This window comes from Esox lucius, chromosome 19 (genome assembly GCF_011004845.1).
Source record: "Esox lucius isolate fEsoLuc1 chromosome 19, fEsoLuc1.pri, whole genome shotgun sequence".
Classification (NCBI taxonomy): domain Eukaryota; kingdom Metazoa; phylum Chordata; class Actinopteri; order Esociformes; family Esocidae; genus Esox; species Esox lucius.
The window spans coordinates 40,951,155-40,970,340 of record NC_047587.1 but is presented as its reverse complement, the minus strand read 5'-3'; positions in this window follow the sequence as shown (position 1 = coordinate 40,970,340).

Genomic DNA, 19,186 nt, shown 5'->3' with positions numbered 1-19,186 from the left:
CTGTATAATCCTTTAGTGTCTTTGTTGTTTGTCCAGATGCTTAAGGTCCCCCTCAAGGGTTGAGAAACCAGATGGGGGAGGACAACATGTGACTTGTTTGAAACCTAGGACATGTGATAGAACAGGGGGAGTGTGTTTCATTGACAAGACAGATGGCTAACAACTTACCACCCCTTTTTTATGTAATAAATACGGATTGTTCATGTATGGAGTTAGAGTCTGTAAGCGTTTGACGCGTCTCTCTCATTTGCAAATGATTTAATAAACGTGAAATTGTGCCAAGAGACCTTTGTCTCTGTTTCTTACTCCTTTAAGAGTGTCGATACATGGAATTTCCATCACAGACACAAGACAGATGGGCAGCATCTTACCACACCCCTTTTTCCACCATAAGTACTGATGATTGTCAGGTAATAATTTAGAGACTTCTCAGATGATTATTCTGTAAGTGTTTGACGTGTCTCTCTATTTGCAAATAAACTGTTAATTCTGTACTTACTCCTTTAAGAGTATTGATCGATTGAATTTCCATCACACCTATCATTGATTTTGAGGGAAATAAAGGCGAATAGCATGCTGCAAAATCTAACTTGGGAGAATTAATTTGTACTGAACATTTGTATACATATAGTATATATTATAGAAAACACCCTGACCTGTGCGATAACGACATCATTATTGAGCACGTTATTTTGAAGTGGTCAATTCACATTAGGCGTGCTACCACTGCACATGTCGTCATTCTTTGTTTATTTAGCTATGTTGACACCTCGCTAGGACCTTGTTGGAATTTGTGGTGAAAAGTATTAATCATGGTTAAACAGTGGTTGATTTTGGCCTTCTAATTTTAGGCAAACATCATTTTTTTTTCATTTTTTAGGGCATGCCCTATTAACAAATACATTTTCATTTACATTATCCAATGTGTGATTCGTCCGTAGCCTCGATCAGACCTACAGCATCAATGCACTGTGATACACCGGAAGTTAATTAATTTCAAATGGAACGCAGCATTCAGGTGCAGAAGCAGTTGCAGAACGTTTGGTCTTGTGTATGCGTTGGATTAATCAGACGTATGCCTCAAATTGTATGCGCCAGATCACAATTATTCTATAGACAACTATCTTATTTCACAATATTTGAATTACAAAACCATGTTACCAATCTAAACATTTTGCCAATGTTAGAAACGTCTCAACAAATACCATGTGAATGATGTCAGTTTCCATAGAATGTCTAAGCCATGGGTGCAGAAGAGTATTTGACATTTACTGAAACTGATTTGCTTCTAAATTTCAGTATTTTTAAACCTAGCTTAGAATTGTTTTGCAATGCATCATAATGTAGCCTAATTTTGCAGCATTATTATATAATAGTCGCTTATTTGTCGTTGATTATAACTTATTATTACAGGGGATTTTAACATCCACATAGATAATAGTACAGACAATAATGCCAAATAACTTTTTGCACTACTTTGACACTTTTGATCTCACTCACTTTTTTATAACACCATAGGTGACTGGCGAGGCCTATGTATTTAAACCACACAGATCCAAGGTGTTTGTCATTCAGACCATCCTGAGTAAACCTACGTGTAGATAACAAAGCATGGCAGATTCTACCAAAGGTATGGATTTGAAAGGTGACTGGGAAGTGTCTTTGATAGAATTTCAATACCCGCATACGTGGAAGACTTTTACATGGGGTGAAAATTTATTTGAACTACATGACTCGAAACACGACAACTTGGAAATATGAACTCACCACTGGTTATAACATTGGCATAGGAAAACTAATGGCAGAGATTTTTTTTAAACCAAATGGCGTTTGGGTGGGGTATGATGAATTTAAAATGTAAATGTTTCTAAAAAGTGAGAATTATTTTAGTAAAAAATTCAGTTCAAAGTTGAAACAGATATTAGGCATTGTGTTAGGCATATTGTGGTACGCCCCATTCTTTGCATATATTCTGGCAGGGTTTAACACCATATACATCTACACAGATATAATTGAGTATCAGAGAGTTGGGGACAGTCATTTGCTGCTGTTAAGAACTGTACATATTACAGGGAAGAAAAACAAAGTTGTCACAGTGATGTACGACAAGCCACACTACATACCTCTTAGTAAGAGTCAGTTTGATGAGATCTGTATTGAGGTAAAATCTGATCAGAATCAGATTTCAGAAAAGAAAATGTTTACTATAAGATGCTGCCTCAGAAACTGTAATCCTCAAAGGTATATTGAATACTAAACAGCGCAGGTCAGTAATGGTTAACCGGGTTAACATGGTACTGCTACAGGGCGGTAATGTACGGGATAATGTAATATATGGTGATGAATGGAGTGGGTCTAGGGGGCCTTTTGTGGATGGCTATATCACAGTCCCCTTCAGACAGACATCTATTGAGAAAAATACATCAGTTGTGTTGAGAAAAAGGGCAGAGTACAGGAGGTGAGCCAAGGGTTTCAGGAGCAGCAGACGACAACGGATCAACAATCTACCTGTCCTGACTATGGCCCTAGCCATCTCTGCACTGGGCTAGGGCCATAGTCAGGACATGACAGTACCGACCGCAAGACCGGGAACAATCCCGTGGGCGGGGGGGGAGCGGGATGATGACACCCAGACAGGTGGAGGCTCAGCACCCGGAGCCGCCGGTACAGGCCGGGGAGGCGGAGCCGGCGGAGGGTCAGGAGCCAGCGGAGGGCCAGGAGCTGGGAGAGCCGGCGGAGGGTCAGGAGCCAGGAGTGCCAGCGGAGGGTCAGGAGCCGGGGGAGGGTCAGGAGCCGGGAGAGCCGACGGAGGATCAGGAGCCGGGAGAACCAGCAGAGTGTCAGGAGCTGGCCGGGGCGCCGGAGCAGCCGGGATAGGCCGGGGAGGTGGAGTGGCCGGGACAGGTCGGGAAGGCGGAGCGGCTAGGACTGGAGAGGGTGCCGCCGAGGCCGGGATAGGAGAGGGCGGCGGAGCAGCCGGACCAGGCTGGGGAGGCGGAGTGGCCAGGACTGAAGAGGGTGCCGCCGAGGCCAGGCCCGGAGTGGGCGGCGGAGCGGGCGGGACAGGAGGGAGAGCCGCCGAGGCTGAGATCGGCGAGGGCGGTGGAGCGGTCGGGACCGGAGAGGGCAGCCAGGACAGGAGGTAGCGCCACCGAGGTCACGACCGGTGAGGGCACCGCTGAAGATGGGACCTGAGAGGGCAGCGGAGTGGCCAGGACAGGAGGGAGCGCTGCCGAGCCCGCGACCGGTGAGGGCTCCACTGAAGACGGGACCGGAGAGGGAAGCGGAGTGGCCGGGACAGGAAGGAGAGCCGCCGAGGCCAGGATTGGAGAGGGCGGCGGAGCGGCCGTGACCAGTGAGGGAGGGTCACCGCGACCGCTGAGGGCGCCGCTGAAGACGGGACCGGAGAGGGTGCCGGCGGCTCCTGGGCAGGAGAGGGCGCCGTGGCTGCGGCCACTGGGCAGAGGGAGGAGCTGGCGGCTGCGGCCACTTGGCAGCGTTACGCATGGCTGTCTGGTATTGTTTTTCAATAAAACAAAACTTGTTTGAGGCTTAGAAAGAATTGAAGAAGGCAGCGAAGAATTACGAGCTCAAATGAAAGCGAAAGTTTTTATCTAAAAGAAAATATTATATTATAATATTTCGACTTCGAACTCAGATGCACTGTGTCGTCTGTTGTAAGTTCCCGACTAGAGTGGACAAATGTGGGTATTTTTACAAAGGCACTGACATATTTCGCAAAAAGTCTCTGACCAGCCATGGCAATAGTAAACTGCACCTGGTCTGCATGACAGCCAAGCGGGTGGCTGATAATCCGTCTTCAGGTCCCTTGGTGGTACTGATCAGGAATTTAAATGCAGATGCCCATTGTGTGATTGCATGACTTATAACAGTCACATACATAGTAACTAAGACAGTCCAGCTATTCACCTTGTTCCCCAGGGATTAATCAAATATTTTGTGATTAAAGAAATGTGATTAAAAAAAAGTTTTTATGTTTCATATATTCAGAATGCATTTCATAAAGGATTAAACATGTTAAGTTACAAAAGTATTTAGTTATATATTGTAACGTTGAGCCCTGAGTTTGGTGAGTAAACCAAAAGATGTGGGCTACTAATCTCTGTTAACAAATCTTGCATTTGTGGATTAATGTCTCCATTTCTGTGCAACAATGTATTAACTTGCTCATGTGTAATCTGTAGATTAACAGATTCACAGTTTTGTACCTCTTGATGGGGTGACCACAGTGCCGACATGCGGGGTCTTTTTGCTGTATTGTGAGTATTATCTATGGGAGTATCACTGTGTACACTTGTGTTAGGTATGGTCTGTTGGATGTGTTGAGGTTGATGGTTGTTCAGTGTCTGGTCTGTTGTTCTTTCGCCATTTCTCTAGCTTAACATGTAAATAACGATCCATTTGCAAGTTAATATATACACTCACCTAAAGGATTATTAGGAACACCATACTAATACTGTGTTTGACCCCCTTTCGCCTTCAGAACTGCATAATTCTACATGGCATTGGTTCAACAAGGTGCTGAAAGCATTCTTTAGAAATGTTGGCCCATATTGATAGGATAGCATCTTGCGGTTGATGGAGATTTGTGGGATGCACATCCAGGGCACGAAGCTCCCGTTCCACCACATCCCAAAGATGATCTACTGGGTTGAGATCTGGTGATTGTGGGGCCATTTCAGTACAGTGAACTCATTGTCATGTTCAAGAAACCAATTTGAAATGATTCGAGCTTCATGACATGGTGCATTATCCTGCTGGAAGTAGCCATCAGAGGATGGGTACATGGTGGTCATAAAGGGATGGACATGGTCAGAAACAATGCTCAGGTAGGCCGTGGCATTTAAACGATGCCCAATTGGCACTAAGGGGCCTAAAGTGTGCCAAGAAAACATCCCCCACACCATTACACCACCACCAGCAGCCTGCACAGTGGTAACAAGGCATGATGGATCTATGTTCTCATTCTGTTTACGCCAAATTCTGACTCTACCATCTGAATGTCTCAACAGAAACAGTTGGTTGCAGATATGCAGATTGTCATAATGTTAATACAATTTTATAACACAGCTGAAAATGTATGTGAAAATTTACATTGGTTCAAAATTTTGCGTAAAGATGTTGGTTTCTTTTGTCTGAAATAAAAACAATGAGGGTTAACAGTAGACCAAGCGTATACAAGTATTTAAAGCTGAAGATTACAGTGTTTTCCCAAAAAGATGTTTTCCGAACAAGGCTGTGTTGAATTCCACTCACCCCTAAACCACACATAAAAAACAGACAATATGAAAGACTGATAAAAGCTTAACGTTTGGATTGCTCCATCATTATCATTATGTCATTATTTTATACATACTTAAAAAGTTCAAATGTGTCGTTTGTTAGCTTTTATAATTGCAACACAATTCAAAACAATTCTTTCAAATAAAATAAATTGTACTTACTATGTAAACGGCCTATTCAGCGCTCGAATGTCTGATGTCTTCTGTGCCAGCTGCGGATTTAATAAAGACAACACAACCTCTACGCCTCAAAGGTTATGCGTCTTTGTCATTGGTTACATGTCACCGTTCATCACTTCAGAACTTTATCGTTAACATTATAATAAAATAGTAATACAGATAAAGCTCTTTAGTTCAGGTATTTATTTACATTTGACAACCAGTTACACAATTGATACTTCCGGTCCGGTAGAAACCCCGTTCTCATTAGTTATCGCGTCTTTGCCGTGACATCACATGATTTCATTTTATCAATTAATGACAATCTCATCCACTTTCATACAACAGCCAGCGTTTATCTTATTGTTTAAAACAACATTTAACACACATAATATAGGTCCAAAATACAGCATACAAAAATCTTAATTAATGACATGCTTCAATACTCGAAAGTCTCACACACACACACACACACAGACAGACGGGTATTTACAATCTTACAAACATTGTTGCATGTTAAACAATTTTACCATCGTGTAGATACACTGTAGAAAGCATTCTCGCATGAATGCTCGTTCTACAATTTGATAAAACGTACTTCTTATGCTGTCAATGAATCAGCTTTGGTCATGCAAAATTTCAACCTAGCCATATCTGTTCGACCCAGGTTAAATTTTTCCCTTTAGAATACCAATGTCACCCATAAGTTGTATGTATTAAGTTGTACTATGGTGGATCACAATCATTGTGTAAAACACAGGATGTTTATCAATTTGAATGTATTACAGTTTGTACTAAGGATTATTTTCTATTTTTGGGGACCATTACAATGGGCGGATCTGATTTTATAACTAATTTCATGTTGAAATAATAAATGGATAGAAACTCTCCAGTCCTGACCCCTACTTTAGTATGAATGTATTTGATACACTGCCGATTTTGCAGGTTTTCCTACTTACAAAGCATGTAGAGGTCTGTAATTTTTATCATAGGTACACTTCAACTGTGAGAGACGGAATCTAAAATCAAAAATCCAGAAAATCACATTGTATGATCTTTTAATAATTAATTAGCATGACATAAGTATTTGATCACCTACCAACCAGTAAGAATTCCGGCTCTCACAGACCTGTTAGTTTTTCTTTAAGAAACCCTCCTGTTCTCCACTCATTACCTGTATTAACTGCACATGGTCCGGGTTATGTGCCAACTTAGCAACATAGGGGTAACAGGAGCAAGGAAGGACAGGGAGGCCAATAGGACCAACCCAAAGCTTCAGCTTCTGGTCAAAGGAGCATTTCAACTGATTCCAACAAGATACCTCCACAGTGTCAGCACCTGATTCTAAGTCAGAAATGTCATTAAGAGAGAAAACATTAGTTGGAGGCAGAGAAACCATCTGCAAAATGGGGGAGACCGGAGTGGCAGCAGCTTTAGCAGCCATGTCAGCTACAGCATTCCCTTGAGAGACGGAATCAGAGGCGTTAGTATAAGCCTGACATTTGCACAGAAATGGAGTTCGGTTGTAGGATAGAGTCCAGTAGATTAGCAACTAACCTAGAGTGACAGATTGTTGGGCTAGAATATAGGCTTTAGTGAGCACAAACAGTTCAGCCACCTGAGCAGATAGGTGTGAGGGTAATCTAGCACTTTCAACAACCTCTAAATCTGAAGTGAAGGCATAGGGCTCCTCTTTGGGGGAACACTGGGCTGAGCCATCCACAAAAACTCAAGATCAGTATTATCAATGGGTGTGTCTGAGAGATCAAGTCGTGACTTACTGACTTTTTCCACTATGGCAGCACTGTCGTGAGGGTCACCATCATCATCTGTAGGCAAAAGAGTAGCAGGGTTCAGAACAGTGCATCTCTTTAGTGTAACATGAGATATTGTCAGGAGAATGTTTTGGTAGTGCAGTAACCTAGCAGGGTGCAAATGTGCTGTCATAGGCTGTGAGAGGAGATAATGAACACCATGTGGAACATGAACAGTGAGAGGCCACATGGCAACAATGTCTGTACAAGCCAGAACAGCCTCAGTAGCTAGATCCAATCGCTTGGAGGAGTACGCCACCAGCCGCTGCTTCCCACTGTGGTCTTGTGTCCAAACAGAAGACATGAACCAATTTAATTCACAGACAAAGAGGATAAGCTTCACATGCTCCGGTAATCCTTCAATAGACAGGGAGTTTTTGAGACAATCCAGGGAAGTCAGTCTGTCAGTGGTCCAAAAATGTTGTCCTTCATGGCCATTTTGTGGCAATCTTTCTCAGAGCACAAGAGTCAATAATGGATATATTTTATGCGCTTACTTCCAGCCGGAGGTACGAACCCTTCCAAATGTTGATCAAGCGCTGCAGAGAAGACAGCCGGAGACTCTGCATACCCTTGAGGGAGGACGCACCAGGTCCATTGCTTTCCACAGAACGTAAAAGCAAACCAAAATTGAGATTCCTTTGCCACAGGAATACTGAAAAATGTGTTAGCCAAATCAATAACTGAAAACCAATTTGCGGTAGGTGGAACATCAGATAAACCGACAGGGGAACAAGCATGTATTACTTCATTAACAGGTCTAAGATCAAATTGCCAGTCCCCATTAGCTTTACGAACAGGAAGGATGGCAGTGTTACATGGAGAATCAGGGCAGAGTATTATTGCACCCCTCCCTACCAGGGAATCATGAACAATAGCAATCCCTTCTTCAGCTTCCTTACTAAGAGGGTACTGGGCCCTACTGGGCCTGAACGTGGATTTGGGTGTGACTGTGAGAGGCTGAATGCCCTTCATTTATCCAATATCAAACTTATCCTTAGCCCACAGTGTATCAGGAAGGCCCTGAAGCAGCAGGGAATTAACAACTGGCAATGAGACCATCTGCAATAAAAACCTAGATCTGTCAACACCATGAACACCCTGGACTGGGGCAGCCCAATAGAATGGAACACACCAAACATGCAATGTGGGGGAGAATTTACAACCATCTTTCATGGTAATCCAAGCATTCACGTCCAGCACCGTTTCCAGCCAGGGGCCAGCATCCTCGCAGTTAACCTGATCTGTCTTTGCTATTGAAATATAGGGTGTCTCATCAGTAAAGCCAAACAATGATTGTTGTTTGCCTGTTAATTGGACCACTAATACACAGTGGCCTGGTCCTATATTGCTTCATATCACAATCTCAGACCCTGGTTTGCCTAGCCATTTCTTCTCATAGTTCAAGTCCCTAACCAATGGGAAGAAAATAGAAGTGCAATGCAATCCCGCTTCAGGCATGACGGAAACATTTTGCTTCCAGAGAGAGTGCACAATGGGGTAGATTTCACCAAGGCGCATAAGGTATGCATCTGGTCGTAAATCACATGCATAATGCCAATCTGGACCTGTCTGAATGTCAGACAGCATCAATATCTGGCTGTGTAATTACAAGACCATCCAGTTCACAGGTAACTTTCATGCCCAATTTGCACATGAGGTCTCTGCCAGCCAAATTGCAGGGAAAAGGTGTAGATAAAATGAATTGGTGCCGAATTGGAATACCATCTACAGATAAAGGCATAGTTAAGGACTCAATCATCTCTACACCAGAAGCACTTACAGTGCACACAGTTTCATTTGACATGGGGAAATTCAACATGGAGTCATGTCTGATAACAGACATTGCAGCACCAGTATCTACTAGAAAACTTAAGGGCTTACCTTCGATCAGAAGGTTAATACAAGGGGTATCTTTGGACTTGGTAAATCTCTTAAGGAACTGCTTCTGTGAAAATTAGTCAGCTGTCTCCGCTACACTTCAGTCATCCTTAGGTTTATTGAGTGTGACATTGTGTGGTGGTCCCGTCTGCCATCCACCACCCACAACTTCCTGTCTCTCCGGTTCAGGACACTGTCTATAAAAGTGACCATATTTACCACAATTGTAAAATTACTGATCTCTTGTCTGGTCCCCACTCCGTCCCTGTCCACCTCTCACTCGTCCTCGTCCTCCCTTTTGATTTCTTCCAATCTTCCCGAAAACCACCAGTTCCTTCCCCATTTCTGCCAAATCGCTGACCTTGTCCCTGATAATACATTAGCTGAGCAGCCTGGAGCTTGGTGTTTTCCTTTTCTTGTTCGGATGTAGCCTTGTTATCAGCGGACGGCTGCTGCCGTTCTGAATGTTTACAATCTTCAATCACAGTCTGTAGAGGTACTGTCTCCCACCCAATGCAAGTGAGTTTCATAGTTTTGTTCATAGCAGGCTGGAGGAAATGCACCAGGGCAGCCTTTAGCAGACTGTTAAAGTTCTCACAGCTGGTCAGGCCACAGTATTTCCTGAAACACTTCTCAAACCTGTCTCTGTAGTCTTCCATGGATTCTTTAGGACCCTGTACACAACTGTGGAACGCAGCTCAATCAGTCACTGTGGAGTTGGCAGTCTTTATTCTCTCCAGGAGAAGAGTAAGTTGAGTTTGGTATGCCCCCTCTGCGGACCAGTCCTTTAATCAGTGAGAATACACCGGATAGAGAAATTTCCACAACAGGAGCCAGAAGGAAAGCCTGGTCAGGGTCGGCTGATCGCCCTGACCTGGTAGTCATGGGAGCTGATTCAGGAGAAGGAATGAAGGCGGTGTGGGAAGAGGGAGTGGAGGCAGACAGAGGGTTAAACCCTGTAGGGGAGACCATAAGGTTTTCCAGCTTCGGGTAGAGGAGTGGCAGGGGCGGTGCTAGATAGAGATGGGCCTGGGACCAGTGCTGGTACAGGAGCTGCAGGGATTGGAGTACAGTAAGGAGGTGGAATGTCACACTCATCATCCTCTCTATTCCTATTCCTTTTCTTCACTTTCTCATCACCCTCTGTCACACTTTCCTTTACCATTTTCTTTTTACTCCCACTCTCTATCCTTCTCTCAGTCTCTCTCTCCCACTTACCATAGTTATCCGACTTTACTTTATCTTTCTTTCCTTTCTTAATCTTTTCCAATTCTTCTAACTTCCTTCTACATTCTTTTAACTTAGCCTCGCTAAGTTTTCCTTTTAATGGAAAATCAGATACTTTTTGCCACAATACCACTTGTCCTGAGACATCCGTGCCCCACATATCCACCATTATCGTTACTGGTCCAAACAGTGGATCTGGCAGGCAGGCGTTGTTTGTACTGCTGCCAGTCCCCATGGTATCCGCTCACCCGTCACTTGTACTTATGACAGATAACACACACAAGAATAACGTTTTAGTTTAGGGAGATATCGCTATTTTTGCCACCAAACCATTGTAAATTATTCTCTCTTTCTTTTTATTTATTATTTTGTAATTATTTTAGTTTATTTTAGGTTTTTGTATATTTTTTGTTTTCGTTATCTTTCATGTATACATCTATGCCATGTCATAGCAATTGTCTTGTTTATACATGCATTTTATATTCATCCTCGATTAATTTTTTTTAAAGTTTCCCAAAACTGTTTACTGTGCACCGTGTTCCACGAGGGGCCCCTTGGGCCCAAACATGTTTTATGACGTCTTTGGATCCTTTCCCCCAATGGAATTATTGTAAGAAGAAACTCTGTCCCACCTGTTAGTTTTTCCTTTGACTTAGAAAGATAACAAGATGTTTAACGCCCCTGAGAAGTTTAGCCAAAACTATAGCTATCTGTTGTAGGCACATCCTGTATAATTGAGCAGAGCTGAAACACACAATGGCCTTACTAAATTACAGGATTATACTTAGAATAAGCAATATGATTTCATTGTACTATGGAATAAGAAAATGTCCACCACAGCAGCCCTTTTGTTGAACAGCAAACTACATATCGTAACATCTTTTGGCTTGGGAATTTAACATTCCCAAACCCTGGCGCCCTATTGTTAAACATAGGGCTTATCGTTACTTATCATAACTTCGAATGTCTGGTGAATTTAACGTTCCCAGAACCCTGGAGCCCTATTTTTAAACATCAAAGCCTCCATAAATTACAAACCACACACCCCCCATACCATATTTCATCCTCCGGACATGCATATGTCATACAGGCAGTTGCAACCCCTAACATACGTCACACAGGAAGTACCACCCCTGTAACATATGTCACACCGGAAGTCCCATCCCTGCATACGTCACACAGGAAGTCTACCAACCCGGAAAGTCCCATCTACCTGTCAATCATCCGAAGTGACAGAATATGCCCTATATTAAATACTACTGTTTACATGTTATTTCAAGGGTTACCATTAATATTAATGCCATGATTATTTTCTTTACAGATGTTAACTGGTATATGTCTTTATGACTGAGCACTATGTAATTCATATATTCATCAATTGCTCTGCACTCAACACTCAGCACTAAGAACATTGGCAGAGTAGTGGCCCAGGGTGGTCCAGCAGTCTGAGCCTCTTCAACATGATAATCTGTGCACTGCCCTTTAAAACTTTCCCCTTTGACTTTCCCCAATGTCCCTATCCAATAAAACATGAAAAAGATTGCCAGAGTGAATGGATAAATTAACCCATAGAAAAAACGCTCATAACAGTTTGAACTGTTCTGCAAATAAGACAATGCTTTGATTCACACTGCTGGTTAGTTAAGGTTGAAATCTGTTTACATTAAAAATGTAGAATATCCGTACAGTTATACAGTATATTTCCTAATTTTACTTTCTAATTACTTTGTATTGCAGTATATGGCATACTATATTGTGCTTTTGGATGGTTTATATTTGTTGTTATCCCTAATCTTACTTGTTTGAGTTATTACTGTAATTATTGACACACCGCTGAGTCAAATTGAATGAGAAAAATGCTGTTTGGTGCAGAAATCAATGTTTGGTACTTGCTGGCAAGCAAACAGCAACACAGAAATACCAAATGTTTCAGACAGATGTACAATTGCTTACCGGAGGCATTCAACTACACAAGCAAGCCAATAACTTGGGGCAGGTTTCAGGCTGTACTTTTCCAAGACATTTGGATGCCACTAATTTTATTTAGAATGAGACGGTCCTTTACCTGATATCGGAATAGCCCTGAGCATGGGACAGACCTAGAAAGGGTAAACAATGAAGAAGAAAAAAATCCCTATATGGTTTAAGGAGCTGAGAACAGCTCGCTAGCTACCCATTGTTTCCTATTTCTACTTTCTACAATCTCAAACATAAAAATACATTTTGAGGCTATGAAGGCTTATCTTGCCATTCAAATCCATATTTGCTTCCATTAAGTACTTTGTTCTGTGGGACATACTGGGGGAAGCGGTTTTTATAACTAACTACGCTTCAATACTGTGTTCACATTGGAGAATAACACTGAATTTTTAATTCTGATCGGGAACGACAGATGACCCAAAAGGTATTTAAAAATGATGCAACAATAATCAACAGGACAATAATGAATTAAGAAAAGAAAATGACTGATTCATCACAGATATTATAAGGAAACAGTGTGTGGAAAATAATTATCTGAATAGCTAAAATAAATGGTTAAAAAATCAAGCACCTTCCCAAAGAAGGATTTTACAAGAAACCTAAAGATATATTGTCAAGGGACAGGTCAAGGTTGATCTTGTGTTCTCCTCATGAATTATGCATTGACTCCAGTAGGTGGGCTCATGAATTACTGCATTTGATTCACATTTGATTGTCCAGCACACAGTGGCAGTGCTGTGCGCTTATCACTCTAAAACTGGCATTTTATAATGTTTATGTTTTGAAAACGCTGGTTATTGTTGACCAGCTGGGGATAACAAATCACAAATGTATTAATTTGTATACTGTAGGCTTAGTGGAGAATAAATTGAATGTGAATGAATACAATGTATTCTTAAGGTCAAATGGGATAGGATCATTAAAAAGAAACAAGAAACAACAGCATACGTGTATTCTACAATATTATATTTCCACATTTCGTTCCAAAATAATTTAGGCTCTGGAAAAATGTAGGGGATCATGGCTATCTTTCTCTTGTTACTATTAATATGATGATTAATAAAATTATTATATCATTGGTACATTTGTTACGTTATACTATCTCTCTTTCTGCATTATCCTTTCTTGTTTGCATAATCAAAGCAGATTGAAGCAGGTTTTCCTCAAGAATTTGAACCCACATGCTTGAAAACCGAGAAACCCTTACCCAGTGGAGATGGTGAACATGACCCAGAAAGAAGCCTTTGAATTTAAGCAAACTATTTTTTTTCATTAATTTAAATTACATTTTGTATTTTCGTATAAGGCATGTTTATAAGGGTTGTGCCAAATAATCAGCAAATGAGTAGTCACGGATATGATACAGAAGTGATTCAATTATTTAATGTCATTGTCTGTGATCAGATAAAGTTACTGAAAAGCAGACTTTCTCATGTCACTCACAAAGCACAACATTTTAATTCAGCTGTCAGTAAAGAAATGGGTGAACTGGGGCCTCATGTACAAAGACTTGCGTTGAATTCATACTAAAACATTGCGTACGGACAAAGCTATAAATGTGCGTACGCACCAAAAAAATCTGATGTATGAATCTCTGCGTATGCAGCATTCCACATACATTCTCTTTGTACATCCCAATTAACGCGAAATTGAGCGCACATGCACGAGCACCACACCACACCCTGTCTCCTCCCTCAATTAAATTAATTTAAATATGGTAATTAGTCCAATTTGGCAAAAGAAACCTGCAAGAACATGGCTAAAGCAAGCAAGAAACGAAATTTCACTGAAAACAAATTAGAGGTGCTACTATCAGAGGTAGAAACAAGAAATAATATTTTATTTGGAAATCTGTCCTCTGGAATTAATAACAAAAGAAAGAAAAAAGAGTGGGCGAGTCTGTCTGATGCCGTCAACGCAGTGGGATCTGAGAGTCGCACCGTAAATAAACTGAAGAAGAAATGGTCAGACATAAAGGTGGAAGTTAAGCGGAGAACTGCTGCGCACCGACAAAGTGTGGGCAGAACAGGCGGTGGTACAGGGACCGATGAACTTGCACCCTTTGATCAGAGAGTTGCCTCTATTGTAGGAGACACGTTAATCTCTGGAATCGTATCCGCTGATGTAGGAGACTCGGATATACTACAGGACTGCCAGCAAGGTGACTCAAATGTATTTCCTTAACTTTGATATATATAGCCAGCCACCGTTTAATTTTAAAATGCATGCAATATAGCAAAAAGTACACCAGAGATTTTACGTATCCACTGCTTTTATTGCAAATGCGTGTACCCATTAATAAGGAACAGACTCAAATTACTGTTAAGATGTGCCTGTGTTTATTTGGACTTAGGAACCGCAGGAACGTCCACTGGCATGCACTCAGAGTTCGCACCACCTGAGCAGCCAGAGCCCATTCAGTCCAGCGTCTCCCGTGTCTCTAATGTTCCCCCCAGTGCTGAAGCCCGTCCATCTGGCCGTGTCTTGACGCATGCTGTTCTGGAGTCACAACAGCAAATTGTTAGGGCCATTGAAGAAATGAACAGTCACCTTAAAAATGTCACTGACGCACTCACAGAAATAAGCCATTCATTAAAAGAATTGGTCAAGAAATGAACTTTGTGTCTGAATACCATTTATATTGTCGCAATTACACGTTGACAGGCCTGAATGGCTTGTTGATTGTGCTGCACATATACTGGTCCTGGGTCAGGGTCATCTGGCGGTGCCCCCACCTCACCAAGGGGTATGCCATGCCTGTGCGCGACATTGTGCAGCACTCCACAGGCCAGTATGATGCGGCAAACCTTGTCAGGGCGGTATAACAGCATCCCCCCGGTCCTGTCAAGGCAGCGCCACCGACATTTCAGCTGCCCAATCGCCCGCTCCACAACTGACCGAGTGCGAGAATGGGCATCATTGTATCTGCGCTCTCGGTCAGTTTGTGGGTTGGTGAGGGGGGTTAACAGCCACGTCTTTAGTGGATAACCACTGTCTCCTGATGGGCAGTAATAATAATTACAGACACAAAAAATGTACTTTTAGATAGAACCATACATTCAAATGTATAACTTACCAAGTAGCCACCCATCGCGCACCCTGCCAGCTTGGAGTCTCATCCCAACCATGCTGTTTGTAAGGATATATGAATCATGGGTTGACCCAGGCCACCTTGCCACAATATTTGTTAGGCGCATTTGTGCATCACATATAATCTGCACATTTATTGAATGAAAATGTTTCCGATTCACATATGCAAATTCTTCTTCAGATGGCGCTCCGATTACATTAGGAAAACCGGCTATCGCTGCAAATTGCACTTTGATGTTTGGCTGGTCACCTGCATCGTATGGGAACGTTATATACCTGGTAGACAAGCGGATGATGTCGTCCCATACAGGTGGCATTGCACGGCTCAAACACGACTGGCTTATTCCTGAGCGGTCTGCCAGTTCTCTTTGGAAAGAACCGGTTGCTAGGAAACCAAGTGTAGTAAGCACCTGTAAAGGAACGGGTAATGCGTGGCTCCTCACTGTCTCTCTTTCCAAATTCGGACCCAACTCAGCGCAGAGCTCCAAGAATATAGCCCTTGGAAATCTGAAACGGCTGATAAGCCAGTCATCATCGTGGGTCAGAAAATCACTGTGGTCCCTAAAAATATACATTTTCACATCCTTTATAAATGTTCTTACTTAATTGCATAATTAATAGAATATTTTAATAAGACTCGTGTGACAATAATATGACAAATAATTTATCAATTACAAATTATAAGCAATATCTGACAGGTGCGATAGAACAGTTCGTAGTGTAATGTTTGCCACTTCACTTTATTGCCTCTATGAGTCGCCAACGGACAAAAATCACAAAAATGTACGTACGCCAGGCCTGAAGTTTACGTGGAAGAACGCACATTCTTACGTTAATTTCACTGTTAGTACATCTGACCGTGAACGTGAAAGCTGGCGTACGCCGTGTTTTCGTGCGTACGCAAGATTGATACATGAGGCCCCTGATCTTTTATTCTGATACTAGGAGTGGATACTCAAGCCCTGTGCACACTGCCCGCTGTGACGTCCTCCGCTGGCGCGAACCCGCCTCCGCGCTCCACCACTCCTGAACACACCCCTCGCTCCACGGTTCATGAACGTACCCCAGTCATCAGATCCCAATCACCCTCATTCTGAGCATGTGTTCCCACCTGTGTCTGGTTTATGTCCCTATTTAGTTCTGTTCAGTTCTCCCTAACCTGTTTGTCACTCCGCCATTCATTACTGAGCCTTCTGTTTTCGCTATCGCCGAGTGCTACGCTTGTATCGATTCCTGTGTTTGGACCATTGCCTGCTCTGCTCCTCGACTCCGCCTATAGCCCTGTGATTCTGTATTGATTCGTATCTCGTGATTCTGACCCTAGCCTGTACGACTGTCCTTCGCCTTTCCCTACCAGGAGTTCGTCTCCCTGAATAACCACCAGCTCCACAATTGGAACCAGCCTCTCCCTCTCTCCATTTCCCCATTCATTACACCCGCTCACTTGAGCTACAAAGAAGCATGCTCCCATTCATTTCCAATGAGAGACAGCGAATGGATCTACTTTGAGAAAAAAATGCCCCAGCGACAGTTGAGAAATATTCAACTTAATGCTAATTTACAGCGAGCGGGCAGTGACGGAGTTCGGTGACTGCCAATGGCAGGGTAGATGTTCTCTGCATCTTAAAGTATTTTCTCTTTTCTACTCACCAACTTAAAACTCCCTCACTAGCTCAAAATATAGATGAGAAATTATTCTTGTGTCAGGTTTCCTCATTATTCATGAATTTTCATACAGAGATATACTTCTAAAAATGTATGTATAGAAGAATGTATCAGAGATTGTTGGGATTAAAGGTAAGTGATACATGCATAAAATAAAATTGCTATTTTAACATTGACAAATCACTGACATGGATTGTGTTGATACATAATGCATTTTTAGTACTTGAGTCATGCAAATAATAAATACTTACAATAATTGCAGAGACAGATGTTTCCCCAATACTCGTTGACTGGTTGTCACTGGCATAAATGAGGACAATACACCCTGCTCGAGCAGGCAGTATGCACGCAAGTGAGGGCTGAGAGACAGCTTGTCTGAGATTGAGCAATTTGCGTGTTGAGCCAAGCGGCCGTTTGCACATAGGGTCAGAGTTACTCTCTCTCGACGCACACACACACACACCCAAGTACATGTGCATTCAGTTTTACCTATTTGTCTCATGCTAAGTGTTCTCCATTTCATTTTCCAAATACATTCTGTGTTAATCAGAATCATTTCATAGGTAGCTATCAAGATGGTTACATTTTCCATTGACTTTGCTGCTGAGATACTGTAATTAAAGTTTTGGGTGTTGATTTTGTATATTTTGTATATGTATATTAGCGGTCTTTGAATTTTACGACAGCTATTTGTGCAATTTGTATGGATCGATTTTAATAGATTGAAATGGCTACAGTAATACTGCAACACAAAAGTAGAACTCTCAGCACTGACCCACACACTGTTTTGCTGGGAAATTAGATTACCACATTCAAAATAATAAGTAATACAAATTCTTGAAAGATATATTATTTTTGACAGAGCCGGCTAACAAGAGCAAAACTTCGCTGGCTGCAAGCTTCAAATAGATATGTTATAGTAAGCCTAAAATAAAACTGTTTGCATCTACACTGCAACTATTTCAGGTAGATTTTTGAAGTATGAATCTGTGCATGCTTTTTTGGGGAATATAGGCCGCAACCCAGGCTTGGAATTTCATAATTTTAGAGGCAAGGCCAGCCTTCTGTGTCAAAAAAGTTTTTAGGGCACAAAGGCCACATGCCAGGGCACAAAGGCCACTGAGTGAAATAGGAGGAGCTTATAAATAAACAACTTGAATTGCAGATAATAAAAAGCATGCATGACATAAAAACATACATTATTACATTTTTTGTAAACTTATTGTAACTGATAAGATTTTTGCCACATAAGTTAAATTATTATGTTTTAATCCTTGAAATTACATCTAGTCCTCCCTCAAATTTTCTTTATAGATTCTGGAATTTTTCATTTTGTTTCATTTCAGAAGTTTTATTTGAGAGCATTCACATGTCGACAACAAGACAGTTAAGTAACATTAAGGCTAGCTAGCCAGAAGGCTAACATTAACTCAGTTACACATAAGTAAATCCCAAAGTATCCTTTAACATCACAATCACCTGCGCTAATGAGTATGACCTAAATAAACAAATGTAGTGACTTATTTGTGCATAAAGAAAGTCATTTTCGTTTTTAAAATGTCCAAAACAAATGCTGCTATGTCTAGTGATGACAAACCTAACATTACTTTCCCACTTCTCAGCTGCTCATGAATGCACCTTCCAAAACAGGTTTGATTCAGTTAAGCACTAAGTCAGCTATTTCTTGATCGTTAACTAGCTAGCTTGCTTACCTGCATGTAGTCCGTTCTTGGGGTTCTAAGTTGCGAACTACAACCAAACAAACTGACTGCTGACCAAGAGATTTTGACAGTAGCACGGGCACAAAGGCCATGGTGACCTTACAATGATTTTCCGGGTAACACGACCAGAGCGAAGGGCAACGACGGCCATGGCCGACATAGCTGTCATTAAATTCCTACACTGCCACAACCCCTTGCGCAGTAAAAGAGGAGGTGTTTCCATGATTCTCTCGTATTTTCACTTGATGAACAAGTCAGTTATTGTCCCCTATATTGATAGTTACAGTTTTTTACAATCACTTTGGCACTCATTTCAGAACCTTGACGTCATTTTTCAGAACTCTAA